Below are 24,181 nucleotides of genomic sequence, written 5' to 3' on the forward strand. Positions count from 1 at the left end.
TGCCTCCATGTCCTGGCTACTGTAAACAGTGCTGCTATGAACATTGGGGTACACGTGTCTCTTTCAATTCTGGTTTCCTCGGTGTGTATGCCCAGCAGTAGGATTGCTGGCTCGTATGGCAGTTCTATTTCCAGTTTTTTAAGGACTCTCCACACTGTTCTCCATAGTGGCTGTACTAGTTTGCATTCCCACCAACAGTGTAAGAGGGTTCCCTTTTCTCTGCACCCTCTCCGGCATTTATTGTTTGTAAACTTTTGGATAGCAGCCATTCTGACCGGCGTGAGATAGTACCTCATTATGGTTTTGATTTGCATTTCTCTGATAATGAAGAGTATGGTAGTTTTAAAAATGCACCCTCCCCCGCCACCATGGGACCTTCCCCGGGGGTACAGTGGTTAAGAACCTGCCTTGCAATGCAGGGAACATGAATTTGATCCTTGGGCTTGCCAGGTGGCTCAGTGGTAACGAATCTGCCTGCCAATGCAGGAATCACAGGAGATGTGGGTTCAGTCCCTGGGTTGGGAAGATCCCCTGGAGGGGGAAATGGCAACCTCCTCCAGTATTCTTGCCACAATAATCCCATGGACAGAGGAGCCTGGTAGGCTACAGTCCATGGGGTCACAAGAGTCAGACAGGACTGAGGGACTGAGCACAGGGAACTGAGACCCCACGTGGGGTGGGCACCCCTCACCTTTCTGGTGCCTCTGTTCTGAAGTGAAATCCCATGTAAGACCTGATGCAGCCAACTAAATGAATATTTTTTAAAAATACCCCTCCACACATTACTTGCTGCTGCTGCTGCTGCTAAGTCACTTCAGTCGTGTCCGACTCTGTGTGATCCCATAGACGGAAGCCCACCAGTCTCCCCCTTCCCTGGGATTCTCCAGGCAAGAACACTGGAGTGGGTTGCCATTTCCTTCTCCAATGCCACACATTACTTAACCCTCCCTTATTTAGAGGTGGGATTTATGACCCCTCTGCGTGAATCTGGACTCTGGGACTGCTGCCCAACAGAACATGGATCAAGTGATCCATGCCAGTTTCTGGGTTCAGGCCTGAAGAAACTGCCACTTACTGTCCTCCAGGCCTCTTGCTCATAGAACCCAGCCACCACGCTGTGAGGAAGCCCAGGCCCCACGAAGCGGCCACTGGTAGATCCTGGGCCTGTTGACCTCTGTTGACCTCAGCCCCAGCTGAGGCCCCAGCCAGTGACTGCCATCCACCAACAGACGTCACCAGTGCCCACAGGCCGAGTGACTGATGAGTTCAGCTGCCTGAGAGACTCCAAGGAAGAAGTGCTCCATGCAAGCCCTAGCAGGAAGCGAGTTAATAACAGAATTCTGGTTATCTTACGCCACCCGGTTTGGGGTTACTCAGCAGTAGATAACTGGCACGGTGTGGAGGAGGAACGTGAGTCTTTCTGTAAAGTTACAAAGAGCAAAACAAAGGTAGTCTGTAGGAAGCTACCATCTGTCTAGGCTAAGAATAGATGGATAGATCCAGGTTCAATAAGAAGAACTTTGGGAAGACTGAACCTATCAAAGAGCACATGGACTGCTTCATAAGGCATTAGTTCTTATTGAAAATATCTGAATAAGGCCAGATGACCAGAGGTCAGGAACAGCAAGAAGGATTGGGGTCATCAGGAAGGGGTGAATTTGATAGGAATCCATGCCTGTTGGTTGGTTGATTTCCCAATTTGCCTTAATAAAAAAAGAGTTTTGTACCTAGAAGGCACTGGATGAATATTTTGTTAATTAATTTAATAAGTATTTATTAAATGCCTATTACATCCACCATGGTAGATACTCAGGATATATCTATGAACAAAAAAGATGAAAATGAATGCATTGTAGAGTTTGTATTATTTTTTTAAAAATATTCATTTATTGTTTATTTGGCTGCACCAGGTCTTAATTGCAGAATGTGGGACCTAGTGTCCTGACTGGGGATGGAAGGCCCAGGCCCCTTTCATTGGGAACACAGGGTCTTAGCCACTGGACCACCAGGGAGGTTCCTGGAGCTTATATTCTTAAATAAGCAGACATGCAATAAACAAGCTTACATGTGATGTGTATTTAATATATCAGATGAAAATAAAGCTTCCAAGACAAATGTAAAGTGGAGCAGGGGAGATATGTAGTCTCTGAAGAAATGTTTACAATTTTAAATATAGGGGATTTCCCTGGCAGTTCAGTGGTTAGTGGCCTGGAAGTAGTCATTCTTGATAAATCAAGAGTTGAAGAGAATGACAGAATTAAACTCTTCATCTTAGAAATGTTGAATATATTCTCAGACACTCTTATAATCCCTGGGACAAGACTGCAGACAAGACACATCTCAGCTCTCAGGCAGCTTACGTACTTAACTTATTTTCTGCTATGTGGAGAGATAAAAGTAAATACATGCAGTTTAAATGATGGAGAAGCATGGCCTTCTGGGACTTTCCTGTGGTCCAGTGGCTAAGACTCTGTGCTCCCAAAGCAGGGGCCTGGGTTTGGCCCCCAGTGAGGGAACTAGACCCCATGTGCCGTAACTAAGAGTTCACATGCCACAGCGACCCAGATCCACGTGCCATGACTAAGGCCCAACGTGGCCAAATAAACAAATGAAATATTCTTTAGAAGGAGAGTGAGAGCAGGGTGGCCTTCCCTCGGCAGTGTTCGCCCACCGTGGACCCCATGAAGCGCTTGCCTCTTCCGTGGAGAGACGCAACCCAGACTCCTCTGTGTCCTGCCATCAGCATCTTGCACCAGGCCATGCTGCCGGCCTTCTGGCTCTGCCGGGTCTTCAGAGATCACAAGGGGAGCGCAGAAAGTTGAAACGGGCTGTGCTGTCCTTCAGTGGAACTACATTATTTCTGGTTCCTTGTTAGCTGTAAATAATGAAAGAAATGAAACTTTCAGGACTGTGATTGATTGCTGAACCACTGATTACTGATCGACTGTGAGTGTAGAAAATCTGGGTTAGGGTGGCAGAGAGAGAGGACACGTGGATAGTTTCTAAACAATGGCTAATTCCTTACACATCACTTACGAAAAGCGATGCAGAGGAGGTGATGAGGATTTATCTCACTTGGGCTCAGTCTCCAGGGTTGCTCTTTCTTCCATTTAGGCTAATTCCACGTGATGGACTGAGATCTAGGGAAGCATGAAGTGTGAAGTTTGAGGATCTGATGGAATTGTTAGTGATTGCTTCCCTGATGGCTCAGACAGTAAAAGCGTCGGCTTGCAATATGAGAGACCCAGATTCGATCCCTGGGTTGGGAAGATCCCCTGGAGAAGGAAATGGCACTCCAGTCCAGTATTCTTGCCTGGAAAATTCCATGGATGGAGGAGCCTTATAGGCTACAGTCCATGGGGCCGCAATGAGTGGGACACGACTGACCGGTCGACTTCATTTTCACTTTCAATCTTCCAGATGCCAGCGTGGCTGGAGACATGAGTCGGTCTAGAGAAATGATAACATACATGAAGACTTTGAGGTTATAGGGGATGTAGTTCAGTTCAGCAAACATTTATTAGGAGTATGCTACTGCTAAGTCGCTTCAGTTGTGTCTGACTCTGTGCGACCCCGTAGACGGCAGCCCACCAGGCTCCCCTGTCCCTGGGATTCTCCAGGCAAGAACACTGGAGTGAGTTGCCATTTCCTTCTCCAATGTGTGAAAGTGAAAAGTGAAAGTGAAATCGCTCAGTCGTGTCCAACTCCCAGCGACCCCATGGATTGCCCCCCACCAGGCTCCTCTGTCCATGGGATTTGCCAGGCAAAAATACTGGAGTGGGTTGCCATTGCCTTCTCCAGGAGTATGCTAGGTCCCAGGAAAGAGATGAAGAAGACAAAGTTCTTGCCTTCAAGTAGCTCACACTGTCCTGAGGGCGCCAGTACACAAAGTATCTTTGGAATAAATTGTAGACAAGTGTCCACAGTGATCAGCAGAGTTTTGGAAGTAGCTAGAAATTGTTAAATGGCAACCCACTCCAGTGTTCTTGCCTGGAGAATCCCAGGGATGGGGGAGCCTGGTGAGCTTCCGTCTATGGGGTCACACAGAGTCGGACACGACTGAAGTGACTTAGCAGCAGCAGCAGCAGAAATTGTTATAAGTAATCTTGGGCTTAGCAGCAATGTAATGAACCCCAGTGTATGGGTAAAACTGTGTCTACCTGGGACTTCCCTGGTGGTGCAGTGGTTGACTCCACACTTCCAATGCAGGGAACCAGGGTTTGATCGCTAGTCAGGGAACTTAGATCCCACAAGCCATATGGTGCCAGCCAAAACAGAACAACAACAAAAATTCTGTCTTCCTCTACCTGACCCCATTCACAGAATCATAGAGCACTTGGGAGATCTTACGTTACCAGTCTCTTCACTTCCTGCAGATAAAGAAGCAGACCCTTTCACTGTCTGAATGTTTCCTCCATTCATTATCATAGGACAGAGTTGGGAGTGGATTACTTCTTAGTTTCATTTAACAACATTTATTTGGCACTTAGAGCTGTACAGGGTGTCAGAACAGAACAATGAATGAGACGGTCCCTGACCTCAACTTGCTCACAATCTGGAAGGATTGAGCACAGACCAGCAAGGCAACAGACACTTAAAACTGCACGATGAAAATTAATGTCCTGGTATGGTACACCCAGTGGAGTGGGAACATGGTAAGGGCATGCAGCTGTCTGCAGGGGGCAGGAATGGCTTTGCACAAAGAGCAGTGCTTGAATTGAAGCTTCTAGAATGAGTCAAGTGTATTCTCAAGAGAAAGGCTGCCAAGGAAGCTGACACATACGCAGAGGAATGGAGGTGTGCGAGCACAGCGTACTCAGCACCACCTCAGGCTAGCTGTGCAGTTGAGCGTGGAGAGTGGAGGGGAGAAGGTAGAATGCGGTGATAATCAGGGAAGGCCAGAGCCTCAGCCTCAAGAGTCCCTGAAAAATGCTAGGCAGGCCAGTGATGTGATCAGACGGAAGGAAGAAATTATTTCTTTTGAGGAAGAAATAATGCTGTACAATAAAGGTGAAGGCTGAAGGCAGGGAGACCAGAAGGCCACTGAGGTTCTCCAAGCAAGATGCAGATGAGGCCTGTCCCAGAAGAGACAGGCGCGAATGGTGCACATGAGAAATGCCTCCTGGCCGCCACGTTTGCTTCCATGTGAATAGCTGGGCAGAGCAGGCACCCTGCATGGACGCCCAGGTCCTGGTGCAGACCGGTGTGTGAGTGGCTGAGGGGTGGGGGCTGTCATTCGTTGAGACAATGCAAAAGGGAGGAGGAGATGTGAGGATGATCTTTTTCAGGATGGGGCTCTTGTTGGGGTGCATGTGTGAGGTCCAAAGAGTACGTTTCTAGTAAACAGCTGAACGTGTTGGTTTGGAGTCAGGAGACGAGGTTTGAGCATGAATGATCAGCATAGGGGTGATGCTTAAAGTGGGGGATGAGGAAATGGAGGCGTTCTGGGCAGAGAGGCCGCTTAGGGTTACTCCTTGAATGATCCACAAAAGTCTTACGAGGTGAGACTGCTTCGGCTAACGAGACTGTCCAAATAGGACCCGAGTTAGAGTCTAATTTTTTAAGTAAATACCCAGGGAGCATGTCCTGTGTGACTTGACATGCCCAAAAGCAGTGAACACAACAGGCAAGATCAGTTTTTGCCCTTAACCAACTTATTAGCCCTTAACCAACTTATCTGAAAGAGATTGGAATACCAGACCACCTGACCTGCCTCTTGAGAAACCTGTACGCAGGTCAGGAAGCAACAGTTAGAACTGGACATGGAACAACAGACTGATTCCAAATAGGAAAAGGAGTACGTCAAGGCTGTATATTGCCACCATGCTTATGTAACTTACATGCAGAGTACATCATGAGAAACACTGGGCTGGAAGAAGCACAAGCTGGAATCAAGATTGCTGGGAGAAATATCAATAACCTCAGATATGCAAATGACACCACCCTTATGGCAGAAAGTGAAGAGGAACTAAAGAGCCTCTTGATGAAAGTGAAAGAGGAGAGTGAAAAAGTTGGCTTAAAGCTCAACATTCAAAAAACTAAGATCATGACATCTGGTCCCATCACTTCATGGGAAATAGATGGGGAAACAGTGGAAATAGTGTTAGACTTTATTTTATGGGGCTCCAAAATCACTGCAGATGGTGATTGAAGCCTTGAAATTAAAAGATGCTTACTCCTTGGAAGGAAAGTTATGACCAACCTAGATAGTATATTAAAAAGCAGAGATATTACTTTGCCAATAAAGGTCCATCTAGCCAAGGCTGTAGTTTTTCCAGTGGTCATGTATGGATGTTAGAGTTGGACTGTCAAGAAAGCTGAGCGCCGAAGAATTGATGCTTTTGAACTGTGGTGTTGGAGAAGACTCTTGAGAGTCCCTTGGACTGCAAGGAGATCCAACCAGTCCATTCTAAAGGAGATCAATCCTGGATGTTCATTGGAGGGACTGATGCTGAAGCTGAAACACCAATACTTTGGCTACCTCATGTGAAGATTTGACTCACTGGAAAAGACTCTGATGCTGGGAGGGATTGGGGGCAGGAGGAGAAGGGGACGACAGAGGATGAGATGGCTGGATGGCATCACCGATTTGATGGACATGAGTTTGGGTAAACTCTGGGAGTTGGTGATGGACAGGGAGCCCTGGCATGCTGTGATTCATGGGGTCGCAAAGAGTCAGACACGACTGAGTGAACTGAACTGAACTGATCAGCTTGCTGGAGAATCGTGTGCTTAATTAATTTCCATGACAGTAGGTGCTGTAAAAGAAGAGTATAAGGTATTTCAAGAGTGTATAATTCAGGAAGGAGATAGAGTAGCCGGGGGGGAGGGGCAGCTGGTACTTGATCCGTGTAGTTGGGGAGCATCCTTGAAGAAACGGCATTTCAGCTAGGTCCAAAGGATGTGTAGGCAACGTCAGTGAAGAGGGGAAGAGGATGGTATAGGCAAATGCCCTGAGATGGAAGCGAGTATGCTGGAAGTACCGAAGGATGCCCGTGTGCCTGGGGGAGCATGGGGGCTGGTACCCATGGAGAGGTGGTGATGCAGGTGAGCCTGGAGGCTGTTCATGAGCCTGTGCAGCTGCCGCCCTTCCCGCCTATAAGCAGACACCTCGAGGACTTGGGTTTGTACACTCAGGCGAACTCCAGAAGGAGGCAGCTTCATAGCGGCAGGATCCTCAGGTGAGTGGCCCCAGGAGGGCCTGTCCATTCCTTTGCAGCCTCCTGGCCCTGAAGTAGCCCCAGAGCTCCACTTGGAGCCCTCTGCGGGGCAGGTGTTGACAAGCAGTGAGGAGGTGATTCTGAGCACAGGGAAGATAGTGGGAGTTACCTGGATTTGGAAAGGGGCCGTTCAAGCAGAAAGAGAGGCGGAGGAGTTGAGTGCCAAGAAATCAATGTGTTTTGGTCAACACAGTTCACCTGGGAGTGTAACAATTTAGTTCAGCAGCAGCAGCAGAACGTGCCTCTTCAGAACTCGTCATGTCCAGGAATTAACTCAAGAGTCAAAATCCAGCCTTGGCACATAGTCGCCCTAATGGTGTTTCTTTTGTGAAACATAACAAGTCAATTGGGAAATAACCTTGGAAGGAACCTTGATTGATTTTTCAAAGAAAACAAGAACTCCTATGAAAATTTACCTGAAGTCTATTAAAGCCATCCTCTAAAGCAGCTTGTAAGAGAAACTAGACTAGATTGGGGTCCCATTTTGCAGAAAGCCATTAATTTGTTTTCTCACACTTTGGGCCTCTATTCTCTTCATTTTTCCTATCAGGTTGCTTCATTAAGTGAAAAACTGGATGATGAGGGGCTGTAGCTCACTGTTGTTTTTCTCCTGTTGATGCCAAGTGCATCTTTATATACCTTCCAGCCTCCAATTATGTATTTTGAAATAATAAACTATCTTATAGTTAGTCTTAAAGTTAGTTCAATCAAGATAACGATTGAAAGATTGAATAGAGTTTCCTCCAGGTTTTGTAATTAAACACAATACCAAGTATTGCCAAAAGTTCAGTACCTGACTTTAGACTTAGTAACAATGGGACCTCTGTTTTCTCATCTGTAAAATGGGAATAAATAAACCTGTTCCCCTTACTGAGGAAAGATAGGAGAGTGCTTTATAGGTCACCATCCACATGTTAAGTATTAATAAGATAATAACTATCATCACTATGACCAAGAAGATAATTCATCCTAAGACTCAAAGACAGTTTACATCTGCCATGCAAATTCTTTATCTACAAGTTCCTCTTCTCTCTCCGCTCTCCATTTCCACAGACGTGCATAAGAAGAGCATCTCAGGGCTATCGAAAAGGGTGGCCATTCTCTTCTACTTCCCAGAGAGGAAGAAAAAATATTTTATGACTCTTAAAAACATATTGTAACTGTCAAATGTACTTAACGAGCAGCCATCAAAATTGTAAGTTATAATCAGAGTTTTCCTTTTGTTCAGTGACAATGTAAAAAAAATCACAAATTTTACATGAAGATGGAAAAGAAAGAAAAGAGCATGAATACTGAAAGAATTTGGATGGTGATGGCATTGCCCGAGGATTAGACAAAACACCCATGGCTTAACACATAATAATGGTTAGTGTGTTCTTGGTGTCTGTGGAGAAGGGCATTGGAGTAGGAAATGGCAAACCACTCCAAACCATTCTTGCCTGGAAAGTTCCACAGACAGAGGAGTCCGGCGAGCTACCGTCCATGGGGTCGCAAAAAGTTGGATGCCACTGAGCAAATTTCAGCAGAGAGGGGCACGTTTTAGGTCTGCTGAGTCTCTGTAACCTGGTACATTTTGTAAAGTCAATCATATTTCTTCTGCCTCTCCTCTTCACACCACAACAAGAGCCTCCTTCCTTCCTACATTTTTATCAGTGATTTCCATTACCAGATTGAGAGTCTTCCCTGCTCTTATGCATGAACAATGAAGCGTTATGCATTTGACATGAACCATAAGAAAAAGAGAAGCTGAGATGCCCCCCTGCCCAGAACGGACCTTTCATGGGGTGCCAAGGGGAGGAGCGGCGAGAAAAGTTTTTCTCTTTTCTGATTGTAAAACACTTTCTCTTTCCAAACTCAGGTGACCGTGACAGATGGTGGCTTCTCCCCGAAACAGTCGACCATCTGGGTGGTGGTTCAGGTTCTGGACGAAAATGACAACAAGCCCCAGTTCCCAGAGAAGGTCTACCAGATCAAGCTGCCAGAGCGTGACCGGAAGAAGCGGGGAGAGCCCATCTACAGGGCGTTTGCATTCGACAGAGACGAGGGCCCCAACGCTGAGATCTCCTACAGTATCGTGGACGGGAATGATGATGGGAGGTTCTTCATTGACCCTAAAACCGGCATGGTCTCTTCCAGAAAGCAGTTTACAGCAGGGAGTTACGACATTCTCACGGTAAGATTTTACTGAACCTCAATAACATTAATGAGGGTGAGGAAGTTATTTTCTTATGCATATATATGTTTTAAGCAAAAACAAAAAAAAATCTCTGGACTAAAATGTGCAGCCACATAACAATGGAAGGCTACTTTCTGTTGCAGTGACATTCCTAAATAATGAGGCCATTTTCTCCATTTCCAGTGCACAGCCTACTCCATCATTTACTCACTTACACTTTCTGTAACCCCAGATCATTTCGAGGCCCTGAGCATAGCTGTAAACTGAGGGGAGGGGAGCAGCAGAATAACATAACCTGCCCACCACTCAACATGTCCTGAAGACCTCCCAATGAAAACAACTCTTGTAATTGTTGACAATGTGATAGAACATGAATTTCACTGTATAAATTGAGGGACACGAATCACAGCTAGGCTTATTCTGCAAAAAGTGAAAAATCTTAAGTAAAACATAACATTTTTCGTTGTTAGAAAATCAAAAATAAAAACAAGTATGAGCACCGTCTCAAATAAAGACTTAAGCTGTTAATACCATGCCTAAGGCACCATCCTTGGGGTTCCCCCAACCCCAACCACTTTAGACATGTAGCAGCTATGCCTAAAAGGAGACTGGTCAGCCCCACCCGTGATGGGCACTTTCCAGGGTCCCGACAACTATCAAGAGTTATCGCCATCTGCCATCTTTCTCTCAGTCTTCAGTCTTCTCCGCTGTGTATGGTCAGTCCTTTGTTATTTTAAAGGATGGTCTGAGTCCATTTATTTTTTTTACCTATGGACTGGTCTTGGGCTCCATTCCCTGCTCAGCAGTGTATTCACAAGAGTGAATACAGAAAAGAAAATAAAAACCAGTCCTGTTTCTACCGTCAGCAGTTCTGATGTAACAGGTGCTGCTGCAGTTGTCTGAGACTTGCCGGTGGAAGTCTTTGAGGAACAGGTGGATTGCAGTGGATACTGTTGGTACCCTGCCCAGATCCCCTTTATCAGGCTGGTCCAGCCGTCCCCCAACTGCTGTGAGTGTTGACTGCTAAGGGCTCAAAGCTGATTCCTTCTTCAGAGAGTCATCCTTGGCTACACTTCTCAGCCAAGATGATCTATACGCCTACACTAGCCCAGCAGCCCACGGCCAATTCCTAACTGACACCAGATATAAAAGCCCAACCTCCTTGCCTCCAGGTGGATCCAACTCAGTAGTGCAGTGAATGATTCAGAGCTCCCTTTGGAATCAGGCTGAGGTTAGACCTCAGCTGAGACCACATCCTTGCTTAGCCTCCTCCTCTGTCTATCCCGTTTTCTTCACTCCCTTTCTCATGGGAACACTTCCTTTTGAAATCATTTGTACTCACATCCCTGTCTCAGACTCTGCTCCTGGGAAACCCAGCCTGAGACATCTGTCTTCAAGGGCCCTTCCTCTCACAGAAACAGGCAAAGTGATCACTCATGAACACAGCACAAGGGAGCTGAGTCGTCACTGTTTTTAAAGGCTACAGCTAATAGCAGTGCATCTGGAAATGGTATTTTTAATGCAACTGTTTACAATCCGTTTTTATTTTGGTTTTTAAATTTTCTGTCACTGATGGTTTGCTTGTTAGACTTAACTGCAACCCACCACCCCACCCCCCCGACACACACACACACACACACACACACACATACATTTAAGTCCAGGACAGCATAGCAGTTAACCCTACATATCTGGGCAGGGAAACATGCTTTTCTCAGCCCTTATATCTGACCACAGAGAAGAGTCATTAACACCCCCTTCCTTACTCCACTGCCTCGAGGGGGCCACGTTTCCACCAAGAGAGATCATCTTCAAGGTTGGCTTAACCAGAGGGCCTCTGAGATGAATTTTGCAAGGTTGATGCCTTTCCCCTGCCTCCTCCCATCTCACTTTTGGAATCCCATGTGACTATTCTATGTGACAATGACAATGCATTTGTTCCTTTTGCAACACTACCACCATAGCCATAAGAAATCAAATTAGCTCTTCTTACTTTTGTAGCTGTCATTCATGTCCATACAACACTAAAATTTGCAAGTACACCATTTGTTTTTCAAGTTTTCCACATCTGCAAGGTTGGCAGTGATTCAAAACACCTTCTGGCAAATGTGCTCTGGGGCCCCATGTGCCCGAGTTGCTTCCCACAGTCCCTGAGCCTGTTGTCCTCAGATCGCTCCCCCGTCTTCCCCTTGCCAACCCCGTCATGAGGATGGACTCTGAGCCCCACAGCATAAGAGTGACAGATGCAGGCTTCCACCAGGACCTGGGCTCTGAAACAGCTCTCTGTCCTCTCTGTGTGTGAGTAGATCAAGGCTGTGGACAACGGGCGCCCTCAGAAGTCTTCCACGGCCCGCCTCCACATTGAGTGGATTAAGAAGCCGCCTCCTTCGCCTGTACCGCTGACCTTCGATGAGCCGTTTTACAACTTCACAGTCATGGAGAATGACAGAGTCACCGAGATTGTCGGGGTGGTGTCTGTGCAGCCAGCTAACACCCTTCTGTGGTTTGACATCGTCGGTAAGCTTGAGTCCCCAAGGGCAGTATTGGGCAATGTAATCACGGATTGTTCAGAGCAACTAGCAAAAAAGAAAAGACAATAACAACAACAACAAAAAAAACACTTAAAGACTATGCTAAGATGAAAAGATGTATAGTGCTGGAATGCAAAAGAGCCAGTAAAATGAATAGTCGACCTGTGCTTTCGTTCTGAGTTCTGTAGCTAAGCTGAACCGAAAGTGCTCTGGCTGGAGTTTCCATAGTACGTTATTTACTGCAATCTAAATGTCTTTCTGTGTGTCATTTAAATTCTATTGTCACACTTGGCTAATCTCATTTCTAAATGTATTGATGGTACTAGACTTGCTGTCCTTCATTTCTCTCTTTTTCTTCACCTTTTTTCTGCATTCTGTTCTTTTTTTTTTTTTTTCTGCTCCCGACTGCCCTGCTTCAAGGTGGCAAGCATGCTCAAGAGATGTTCTATATTCTACAGACAGCTTGTGGGCAGAACTGTTCAACAGAAGGTACCCTTAGTGCAAACACATTTGCTAAAATACAGCTATCCAATCTGCCTTTTACGGGTTTTTTTTCTTTTTAAGCAAATTAAATTACATCTTTCATAACTGCCTGTGACAGGCTGAAGTGCAGCCCACAGATTTCATACACGCCTCTAACAGCGATTGCATTACTCATATCCAATGACTCCTTTGTTTGAGGTTCGATGGGGTTTGGATTTGGGGTGGAGGGGGGGGTTGTTCTGATTTCTTTAGAGAAACTTTTTTCTCTGTTTTTGAGGTATGTGGGCTTTTTGTTGTTTGATCTTTTCATAGGTTAGTTTACCTGGGCCTTTTCCAATTGAAAAGTAAATTCAAATAGATCCCAGCCCCTCAGTTTTGTAGGAGTGCCATTTGTAGACCAAAAGCCCCCCCAGGAGAGTCCCGGGCTGCTGTCCACAATAGAAAGGACAGGAAATGGAGCCTAGATGTACAGCCAGCGAGAGCTTCCTGCGAGAGCCAAATACAAAAAGCAGATGGACGCAGGCAGGGGAGACCTTAAAAGCAACCTCTAAATTCCTTGAAAGAAAGCAAGCAAGCACACCAGGCTGCAAAATGACAGGGCAAAACTGCCCCTTCACCACCCGGCAGGGAGAGGCGGCGGAGAGGAAACGAGTGCTGAGGACCAGGAATCCAAGCGAAGGGAAGAGTGCGTCCCAGCCCTGGGTCTGACGCTGGGTCCAGCTGAAGCTGACTTCCCACGGTCCTCCGTGGGAGGCGGTGACTCTGGAGAGCTGGTCTGGGGGAATCATTTCCTTCACGTGTCACTGCTTGGATAGGATGGGCAGGAACCTGCCTCACTTCCCAGGAATGACTGGGTCTGGGGAAAGCATTTAGAACATTCCACATCTGTTTTAATGAAGCACAGAAAAGAATGAATGCCCCGTGGCCCCCAAATGGAACATCAGTAGAGGGTCCCCTGAACTTCCCCCAAAGAAAAGGCTTGCTCTCTACCTATTTCATTTTCTAGAATGCTGGTAGACCGGCTTTCTTTCACTTAATGGGCATGGATCACACCATCCCTGTGCATGACCATCGTCATTCCCAGCTTTCCACTCCATCTTCATTTCCACTTAACGCCTTTGAAATGGCACCTCTTCTGATCCATGAAAGATCTCTCTGCTCCTCCATCTTCTCAGCTGTGTCCTCGCACCCCAGGCATCGCCTGGCTGTCGGTGCCCCATCACCTTTGGTAATTCCTTCACCACCGCCCCGTCAGGGTCACAGAAGATGCATCTCAGTTTCAGCATGTCTCCAGTGCAACCATGACTTCTTTTCGGTAATTCGAGGGAGAGTGCAGTGGAAAGCCAAAGGCCGAGGCTCCTGCTGCGCTGTCCTGAGCCATGGGAGGACTTGCCCTCTGCCATCAGTGATCACTTCGTCTCCGTCCTTCTCCGACACTCCAGTTTGCAAGCGCCTCTACGGGCTGACAGCACTGCTCCTCTCCCTTGCATGATGCGTGCATACAACCTCTTGACACGCGGCACATCCCACCAACCCCAGGATGCCCTTGCATGCACCCCTCTTCAGAAATCTCACAAGCACACCTTTCTCTGATGCTCAGTCTGACCGGCCACCGGACCCCAGTTATCCAAGTCATTTTTGCGACTCCTTAGCATGCCTGCGTGTGTGTGTGACTGTGTATAGGAAAGCATGCCTGATGATGCTACATGTAACCTGACTTGCATGAATTCCATTCAGCAGTATTCGTGCTGGCGTACATGTTCATGGTGTTTATCTAGGCTTCAATCTAAACCCTTAAGGTCAAGGTCTTTGCGCCCTCACCCTTTCTCCTGCCATTGCTTTTGTTGATCTCCACCCAGGGTGAGTGGGGTAATGATGCCAGCCGATGGAGATGCCCCAGGCAGCCCGTGTTTTAACCCCACTGATGCCTCCTGAGACCCATCCAGAGTCGCTGTGACCTTCCACCGTGTTCTCAGCCTCAGCCACCACAGCGTCTTTGGCCAAATGAGAACTGGTCCAAGAAGAGACAGGCAGTTGACAGACCAGAGTCCTTCCAGGAAGGAGTCCCTTTAGGCTGCTCCAAATCATATCTAGGAGTCATGATCAGAAACATAGCATCCATTTTCATGTTTCTCCATCTTTATTCCTAAATCTATGCTCCTTTTATAGAATCTTTCCAGTTTTAGTGCTCAGATGCTTCTCTTTATGGGCTTCCCAGGTCACTCAGTGGTTAAGAATCTGTCTGCCAGTGCAGGAGACTTGGGAGACACAGGTTTGATACCTGAGTCCAGAAGATGCCTGGAATAGGAAATGGCAACCCACTCCAGTTTTGTTGTCTGAAGAATTCTGTAGACAGAGGAGCCTGGGAGGCTACAGTCCACGGGGCCACAAAGAGTCAGACATGACTGAGAGTGCATGCAGCAAAGGCTCAGATATGACTGAGCGTGCATGCAGCCGAGTCAGACATGACCGAGCCTGCATGCATGCACTTCTCTTAATATGGACCTACTAGGTTGTCCCTCTAGCCTAGATGCTTCCGTCACAGATCTCACTGTGTATCTGGTAACATCCAGTCAAGCTTCTCCTGCAAATTAAATTCACTGGGCCAGATGCCCAAACAGAACTTGATTTTATTTCCATCCCTGCATCCAGCCAGCCTCTTGAAATGTCAACTCTTTAAGTCATGGAGAAAGTACAAACTTTTCCCCAGGTGCTGGCTGCGTTCAGAATAGATATGGTCCCCCTTCCACCAAATCCCCACTTTGAAATTTTTTTCTGATCTCAGAGAGCCATATTTTTCCAACCTGCTGACAACATCTTTTCCTCTTCTCTAAAAACCTATTGTTTCCTTTATCATATTCAGATGTTTCATTCTTTCAAGATTTCTTTCTTATTTGTCCTTGGCCCCCAGCACTCTCCTCTGTCTCTTTCCTTCTTCCTTACCCAAGTATCTTTCTTGGCCAAGCTAAGATCGAGGGGAGATAAGGGAAAGGGCTTCTCAATGCCTAAGAAACTTAGCAGGGTGCTATAGCGGGATGGACACCTATACACACACTCACGGTTACAGACCATACCTCCTCCCAGCCTAACACAGCTTCCAGATGCTCTAACTAATGAATTTACATTAATTAAGCAGAAATAGTGTTCCAGCATGCCTTTTCCCCTGAGAGTATTGTCTCCTTATTTCCATATTCCCAGTCTTCCCAATTCCCAATCTTGATTCTTGTTTAACTGCATTTCTTTTCCTCCTACTATCATATGAATTCACAAAAGCTGTGTAGAGAGCAAGATTTTGTTCCCAAGCCGGGACCCCTGCATCAAGGACCTGCCAGATACTTTCTTGTGCCTCCAAAGGCTTACAGTGTCACAGAGCTAGACTCTCTTCAGCTTCCAGAAACAGAAGCCCACTTGTAACCAAGTTAAGAAAGCTGTAATTAAAAGGAAACGTTATAGAGTTCAGCTGTTCTGTGTTTAAACAGCCCATTGCACAGCATGTTCCTTCCCTGCGCTAAAAGGGAGAGAAGACGAAAGGAACAAAGCTAACCCACAATCCTCTGTGGCTTCTCACGTATCTTCACACTTCTCGGGAGACTATGATTTCAACTCGGCAGCGTCTCGATTTACATACTCTCTGATGTGCACGCAATCTGGTTCACAGTCCCTGTCTCTTTATCCTGCTGACAAATATTTGTATTGTAAAGACCGCCATTACTACACACTCCAAACGATTCCTCTTTACTTCCAGTCTGATGGGAGATACTACCACCCACTTTTCTAGCTTTTCCCCTGACTTAGACTAGGAAAACTGTTTTTCTGGTAGGCAGTAACCACTTAACCTATCTCTGTTTGTTTGCCCCACCTAATGCATAGAGAAGGAAATGGCAACTCACTCCAGTGTTCTTGCCTGGAGAATCCCAGGGACAGGGGAGCCTGGTGGGCTTCCGTCTATGGGGTCGCACAGAGTCGGACACGACTGTAGCGACTTAGCAGCAGCAGCAGCAGCAATGCATAGAGAAGAGAAAAGTTGTTCTTTGAAAATAATCCCCTGATGGCATAAGGTGGCATGTGGGTCCAGCTCAGCTGAAACACATTTCTGTGTTGCAGGAGCATGAAGACACCCTGGGCCCTTAGTCTGTCATTGCTTCTTGAGGAATTTGGTTTCTTGACTGCTTCTGTCTTGCAAGCTTAGACCTGTCCTTCTAGAACCTCACCCTTGATGGGGCCATTCCCTGTTAGGGTTCCATCAAGTGTGTGTGTGCTCAGTCATGTCCCAGCTCTTCGTAACCCCATGGACTATAGCCTGCCAGCCTCCTCTGCCCATGGGAGTTCACAGGCAAGAATTCTGGAGTGGGTTGCCATTTCCTCCTCCAGGGAATCTTCCTGACCCAGGGATTGATCCTGTGTCTTCTGCATTGGCAGGTGGATTCTTAACTACTGAGCCACCAGGGAAGCCCCGGGGTTCCATCAAGTAGGCAAGTTAAACTGTTTGATGTCACCCTGACTAGCATTAACCTCTCTGGGTCTTCTCTAACTCAATGGCCACATTTCTTAATCACAGAACTCCCCCTTACCCCTCCCAAGAGGGCTGTCCCATTTCTAATACAGCTCTCCCTCCATCAGGGTGACACTTGCTCAGAGTCATCAACGACATCATTTCTTCTCACTGGATCCCCAACAAGCCTCTCATCTCCATAGCAACCATGTGGTCTATAGGAAAACACCTGAAGAAACTTTAGGAAAATAATAAAAAGCCTACAACTGCTTCAGATATTATTGTAAGAAAATGAATTTTAAACCAGATTCTAGAAGGGATTTTCCTTCCTACCACTGTTTCTAACCTCCAGCCTGCTTCTCCTGCCTCCCATGTAAATATCCATTTTAGCCCTGTACTGTGCTTTCTTCCTTCCAAGGCAGACAGTTATTCATGATCAAACCACAGAAATAGTGTGTAGTATTTTCCCTCAAGTTCGGTGTGCACGCTGAACTTGAATGAACAGCTTGCAAACAATTCCCGTAATTCACTGAGATTCTGTGGCTCAGTGTTTGGGAAGCTTCTCCCATAGCTCGTCTCCCTTGATTGATTTTGAAATTTTGGTTGATAGTTTTACCATTGTGAGTAGGGTGGATTGGAATCAGAGCTAGGGGAGGGGTCTGGAAGCTTTTCTAAAAGAAAAGCTCTGAGATAGTCACCCCTGGGTCTCGTAATGGAGAGACGGTGATTTCTTTAAAGGAAAACTTAACTGGTTCATGGCCCAACACCCTGTTGCCCGCACATTCCAGCAGTAGCTGCTGGCTCCAAGTATTTTCATTCCCATCCCATTTTTCAAAGCTTTTTGGGGACCCTCCAACTTTTGATGTTAACTTTAGAATCCAGTAGAGATCCAACGGAGTAGGCAATGGCACCCCACTCCAGTACTCTTGCCTGGAAAATCCCATGGACCGAGGAGCCTGGTGGGCTGGAGTCCATGGGGTCGCTAAGAGTCGGACACGACTGAGCAACTTCACTTTCACTTTCCACTTTCATGCATTGGAGAAGGAAATGGCAACCTACTCCAGTGTTCTTGCCTGGAGAATCCCAGGGACGGGGGAGCCTGGTGGGCTGCCGTCTATGGGGTCGCACAGAGTCGGACACGACTGAAGCGACTTAGCAGCAGCAGCAGCAGAGATCCAACACACCTCTCATGGCTGTCTGTTTACTCCTTTGCACCTGTCTTGACCGAAAATGGTCAAAGAGAAACATCCCCTGACATGAATTCTCTGTTATGTGGGCTGTTCACAACCTCGCTTATGACCGTCTCTGCCGCACGCCCCTGCAGCAACGCTCAGGCTGTGACTTCTCTTAATCCCCACGTTGCTGATCAGCCCAGCTGGCGGTGTCTCCCCCTCCCCACCCTGTGCTGAGCCCAGCGCTGCCGCCCCAGCACACTCTGGCTTTGCATGTTGTTACTGGCTCTGAGGAAGCACATCTTCTTTAAACGGGCACTGCTAGTGAAAGCAGACTCATTCCATCTAATAGGCTCATGCCAGATGAATTGGATGTGGGATCCGATGAAATGAAATCACCTTTCAGGCTAGAAGGGAGCCTGAGAAATGAGGCCTGGGGGAGAGAGACAGAGTCATTCATGAAATGGGAGGCTTAAGTGGTAGGTTATGAAATTGCGGGAGGGTTGATGGTAAACTGCTGGTCTAGATTCTGTATCCCTTGTCAGAAATTCATTGTAAAACTCAGGGACAATTTGGGGAACCTGGTTTTACATGAAATCTTGGTTTCACTAGGAGCAAAAATCCTAGAAGTGAGCATCAGAGGCTGCTAGCCTTATTGATGCATGGAGAGATACTCACAGGGTTTCTCCAGCTCACCGTGATCTGCTTTCTCCTTGTCTATCTCCCCTGCTCCTTTCAAGGTCTAGAGTCTTTGAAACAACAAAGGTGGATGAGGGAGATACGCACACACATGCACGCACACGCAAGAAGAGAAAGAACTGTAAAAAATCACTCCCACATTGAGCAGCACTCCCTGTGCGCTGCTCAGTGTTTGATAATAACCAAAATGGGAAACGAATCTGAAAAAGAATAGACAAATGTGTATGTATAACTGAATCACTTTGCTGTACACCTGAAACTAACATAGCATTGTTAATCAGTTACACTCCAATATAAAATAAGGCTTTTAAACTACCATAAAAGTAGTCAAAAATGGTTTTTGATACAAAAAAAGACTAATGATGCACCTAATCTATATGCCATATGTAAAATATGTAAATTTTATGCCACTAAGCATAATGATGATGTATTTCTGCATAGGGAGGGCCCCGAGGAAAACGTGAGCCTTAGGCAGTGAGGGAAAGGGTATATAATTGTCCAACTGAAATAGTAACTGAAACTGAAAGTCGTTGCTTGCATATCCTCTAAATTTCATTTTTATTTGTCTTTGGAGCAAACCAAAGCTTTATCATTTGCAGAGCTTCCAATTTGCATTGACTTACAAATTTTCACCTTCTAAAATTATTGGCCCACTCTTAACCCGCACCCCCCCCAAAATCATGGTCCTAAGATTTACAAAAGTAAAAATCTTGGTAAGGAGGCATTCTAAAGATGATTTTTTAATGTGGTTTAAAATATGACTTAATGCCCACCAGAAATAGCTTGAGAAGTTGCCTTCTCATCTTTCCTTCTACACAGTCTGAGGTGATTTTTCATCTTTCTTTTGAAAGTTTCCATGACAAAGTTTTTTTTCAGAATGTACCACTTGATAGCAAATGATTTTTCTTTGCTCATTAGGATGGTTATTCAGGACACTTGAATCAGCCATACATTTCATTTCATGTGGTTATCGACATGAAACATTTCCTTTGAAAGAGGCATGGTGACCTAAGGGTTGCTTCTCTTCCAGCCTAGATCTCCTCCCCTTTCTCTTTATCCTGTTCTTCAAAAGACATTTTTTTTCTAGAGTTAACATTTACTATTTCTCAGTAAATCAATTAAAGATATTAATTGGAAGATGAGTCTCTTTTTAAATGAAATTTTCGAAAAATATATCATCTCTAAGCAATTCTCTGGTACCCCGTATCTTCATAGCTTTAATTAAATGTCAAGGGCAATTATGTTCTCTCTAGCAATTAAATAATCTTAAGTGTATATGGCAGCTGCAAGCAATAAGTATTTGAAATATATATGACCAGTTTTTTTGTAAGTACACCACATTATTTATTTTATGTCATTATACATCAAATTCTACTAGTTCACATAAAATTCTTCTTTCCTTTAACTCATCTGCCCTTTCTAATTGTAATATCATAGAAATTGTACATAACATTGTTCATTGATCAGCAAAATGCAATGCAGAAAACAGAAGCCAAGATTACCTTTCTAAAATATGAAATTCAGTAAACATATTGCCCTATGTGCTATAGTTAAATAAAATTACTGCCCAGGAACAAAATTAATTGACATAGTGAAATTTCAAGCTAGAGTAAATAGACCTCGTGAATGATACTTAACATTGTTCCAGCATTTCTACCAATATCTTCTCTCCCCCTTGAAAAAGAACTTTCATTTTGAAAAAGATCATGAACCACACTTTGATTCACAGAGATGAAAACATCTACAGTAATTTCAACAAAGTCTATATTGTCTTAAGCACATTAGCCATAGATTATGGATTATACCTGGTCCAGTGGCAGAAAGTAAAGTTTCCTAAACTTTCATATGAAATATTTTATCAGTTGTTCCATAGCTGATGTTTCCCTCTCATTCTTTGCAGATTTCATTTTGTAAATCTCCTGTAAACTTTCTACTTTGGGCAGAGAAAGATAACTCACACTGTCAAGATGGCAAAAGAAAATTTTTGTTCTATGAATATCCCAACTTACAGATAGAGAATTTTTAATATGAAATCCAATTTTGTTGCTTTTCCTTATTTTCTAGTATTTATAACTTCATTTCTGACATCAGATTGAGGGAATCTGAACTCTAACAACCACATGTTTACCATCAATCCTGGTACAGATTTCAAAGTGCCTACTCATTTTTGTTAATAATGATTGGACTGTTTGTTTACTTAGAATTTAATCTACTTTGAAAAAGTAAAAGGTCTACAAATTCCTAGCCCAGAAGCCACAAGGGGTTGAATGGGGCTTTAGCTTTCTAAATATTTTAGGGGGTCAATTTATGTTTTACTGCTCTAACATTAGTGCTGAGGGGATTTTTGGCAATACATTTTTTTGGTGGCATTTGTTATGCATTGTAGAGGCTGTGTTTTGAAATGTGAGTTAAGTGAGAAAATAAAGGGTTCATTTAAGAAGTACAGATTGAGCCACAGGATTGCCTGTCCAGAAAACCGTTTCTGTGAATGAGCGCCCGTTAAAGCGACACGCTCAGCACGTGTAATGACTTCTCAGATATGCTAATTTCATGTTGTTTCTGTGAACTCGTCAGGGGGCAATTTTGACAGCTCTTTTGATGCAGAGAAGGGTGTTGGGACCATTGTCATTGCAAAACCTTTGGATGCAGAGCAGAGGTCCATCTACAATATGAGTGTGGAAGTCACCGACGGGACGAATGTTGCTGTCACTCAGGTAAGATGTCAACCTATTAAACAGTGAGAATGCTGAGAAATCTGCTAAAGTCAGAGATGCAAGCAACTAAAATATATGTTGAAGTAGTAAATTATGTCCATGTGTCAAAAAAAAAAAAACAAGTTGCAAGAACAACCTAGATAAAGGATTCTATCAACAGTACAGTTAAATCCCCCTGCATACAAATGAGTTCCGTCCCGAGAGCATGTTCACAAGTCCAGTTTGTTTGTAAGTTTAACAAAGTTAACCCAGGGACCCAACTAACACGGTCTGCTATACAGTGTGTGTTAGTCACTCAGTCATGCCTAACTCTTGGCAACCCCATGAACTGTAGCCCGCCAGGCTCCTCTGTCTGTGGAATTCTCCGGGCAAAAACACTGGAGTTCATTGCCAATTCCTTCTCCAGGGGTACTTCCTGATCCAGGGATTGAACCTGGATCTCTCTCATTGAAGGCAGATTCTTTACCATCTGAGACATCAAGAAATCCCCGTATAGTACTATACTGTTTGTAATACTTTTCACACAAATAATATGTAAAAAACAAACATAAAAAATAAGACTTTTAACTTTACAGTACAATACCTTGAAAGGTACAGTAGTGCAGTACAACAATTGGCATACAGGGGGACATTTGCATCTTCAAAAGTTTGCAACTTGAAAATTCACGTGTAGGGGGCTTACTGTGTTATATAACTGAGCTTCCTCTTTCAAAAAATTATGACTGTTTATACATAAATGGGCTTCCCTGGTAGCTCAGTCTGTGAAGAATCTGCCTGCTTACCCAGGTTTGATCCCTGAGTCGGGAAGATCCCCTGGAGAAAGGAATGGCAACCCACTCCAGTATTCCTGCCTGGAGAATCCCACAGACAGAGGAGCCTGGCGGGCTAGTCAGTGGGTCTGCACAGAGTTGGACATGACTGAGCAAGTGACACACAGATGCATGAAAGAGTTATGTGTGTTTGTTTCCTGATCATTTACTGCAAGATTTATCTGTTTGACCACAAAAGGAGCTTTCCTTGAATTTGCAAAGAGAAGGACATCTAGCATGGAGTTAACACACCATGATATTCTTCACCTCTTCATGTTTTAGTCACAGAAAGTTAAAGTTAGAAAATCCCTGAATCCAAATTCATTTCACAAACTAGGAAAAGTAACATGTCCAAGGTCACACGGCTTTTATAAAAATGAGGACTGAGGGCAGGGGGCCTTGCCCTCCCTCCCCGTTCCAGCCCCGCTGCCGGCGGGCCTTTGTCCTCCCTGCCCGGCGGAAGCTCTGGCTGCCGAGGCAGGGCTGTTAAACCCAGCGAAGCCTGGCCCATTCCCAGCAGTCCTGTGTGATCGCGACACGCGCCAAGGTTGCTGACCGTCACTTATGCTCTGCCACCTGAGTGCTTATGGAAGGCCACTGAGAGCAGGGAAAAGGACAAGACTGCCTGGGTGAGACTCACACTGTGTTAGATGCCAGTATGAAGCAGATTTACCCTAAACCTGGGTTTGGTTTTCGTTGCGTTTTATATTTTAGTACCAGAGACCCTCGGCCAGCCCTGGCAGAGAACAAGCACACACACGTAGCCCGTAACCCCTCCTACCCTCTTTGCCTCTCTTTCATGTCCCCATGCAGAGAAGGCAATGGCACCCCACTCCAGTACTCTTGCCTGGAGAATCCCATGGATGGAGGAGCCTGGTGGGCTGCAGTCCATGGGGTCACAAAGAGTCGGACACGACTGAGCAACTTCACTTTCACTTTTCACTTTCATGCATTGGAGAAGGAAATGGCAACCCATTCCAGTGTTCTTGCCTGGAGAATCCCAGGGACGGGGGAGCCTGGTGGGCTGCCATCTATGGGGTCGCGCAGAGTCGGACACGACTGAAGCAACTTAGCAGCAGCAGCAGCAGATGTCCCCATGACCCCAGAAACCATCACTAACTGACTGAGGTTTGTTTTTTTTTTTTCCTCATGAGCCCAGGTGTAGCCTCAGAATCCTTCTCAACACGATGCTTCAGGTGGTGTGATGAAATGTTTGCCAGCCCTGAAGTCAGCTTATTGATTTCTTAAGCTGATTTATTTAAAATATGATATATCTTAAATAAATATTATTTAAAATATGATGTAAGCTTTGGTAACATTGTGGATTTTAAAAGGGGCGAGTTTTTAAAAAATGTTTCATGTGCTTGTCTAGCCAGCTATCTCTGAATTTGAAGCTGTTTCAAAAACATGATGAGATTCTTTCCTTTGAGTCTATTTGTAATTGTAAAGTAGGGAAGTTTGAACGAAGCAGCAGGGTTGATTTTGTTGTTGTTCAGTTGTGTCCAACTCTTTGCGACCCCATGGACCGCAGCACTCTAGGCTCCCCTGTCCACTCTCTCCCCAAGTTTGCTTAAATTCACGTCTAATGATTCAGTGACGCTGTCTAACCATCTCATCTTCTGTTGGTCAGTTTTAGTATGACACTTTTCCTTTTCATTCCGATAAACTGAAACCCAGAAAGGGGACATGACAGGCACTGATAAGGCAGCCAGTGTGTATCAGCTCCTGATCCTTCCACCAGTGTTCTTTCCTAAGGTAAACCCAAGACCCTGTTTGTCCTAGAGAATCCCCTTTACACCTGTTGTACTGGTGTAATCAGCAACAGCACCCTCAAAGTGGCCCCGGTTGGAATAATAAACTATGTGGTCACCCCATCTAAACCCAG

The 24,181-nt window shown here is 45.4% G+C and overlaps 1 pseudogene; it reads left to right on the forward strand.

Moving 5' to 3' along the window:
- Positions 1–368: 368 nt before the first annotated feature.
- Positions 369–24,181, forward strand: part of LOC148773947 (protocadherin Fat 3-like) — a 181,347-nt pseudogene continuing 157,534 nt past the window's right edge.

This window comes from Moschus berezovskii, chromosome 25, assembly GCF_049115385.1.
Source record: "Moschus berezovskii isolate FMDL1 chromosome 25, NW_MosBer_1.0, whole genome shotgun sequence".
In the NCBI taxonomy this organism is placed as follows: domain Eukaryota; kingdom Metazoa; phylum Chordata; class Mammalia; order Artiodactyla; family Moschidae; genus Moschus; species Moschus berezovskii.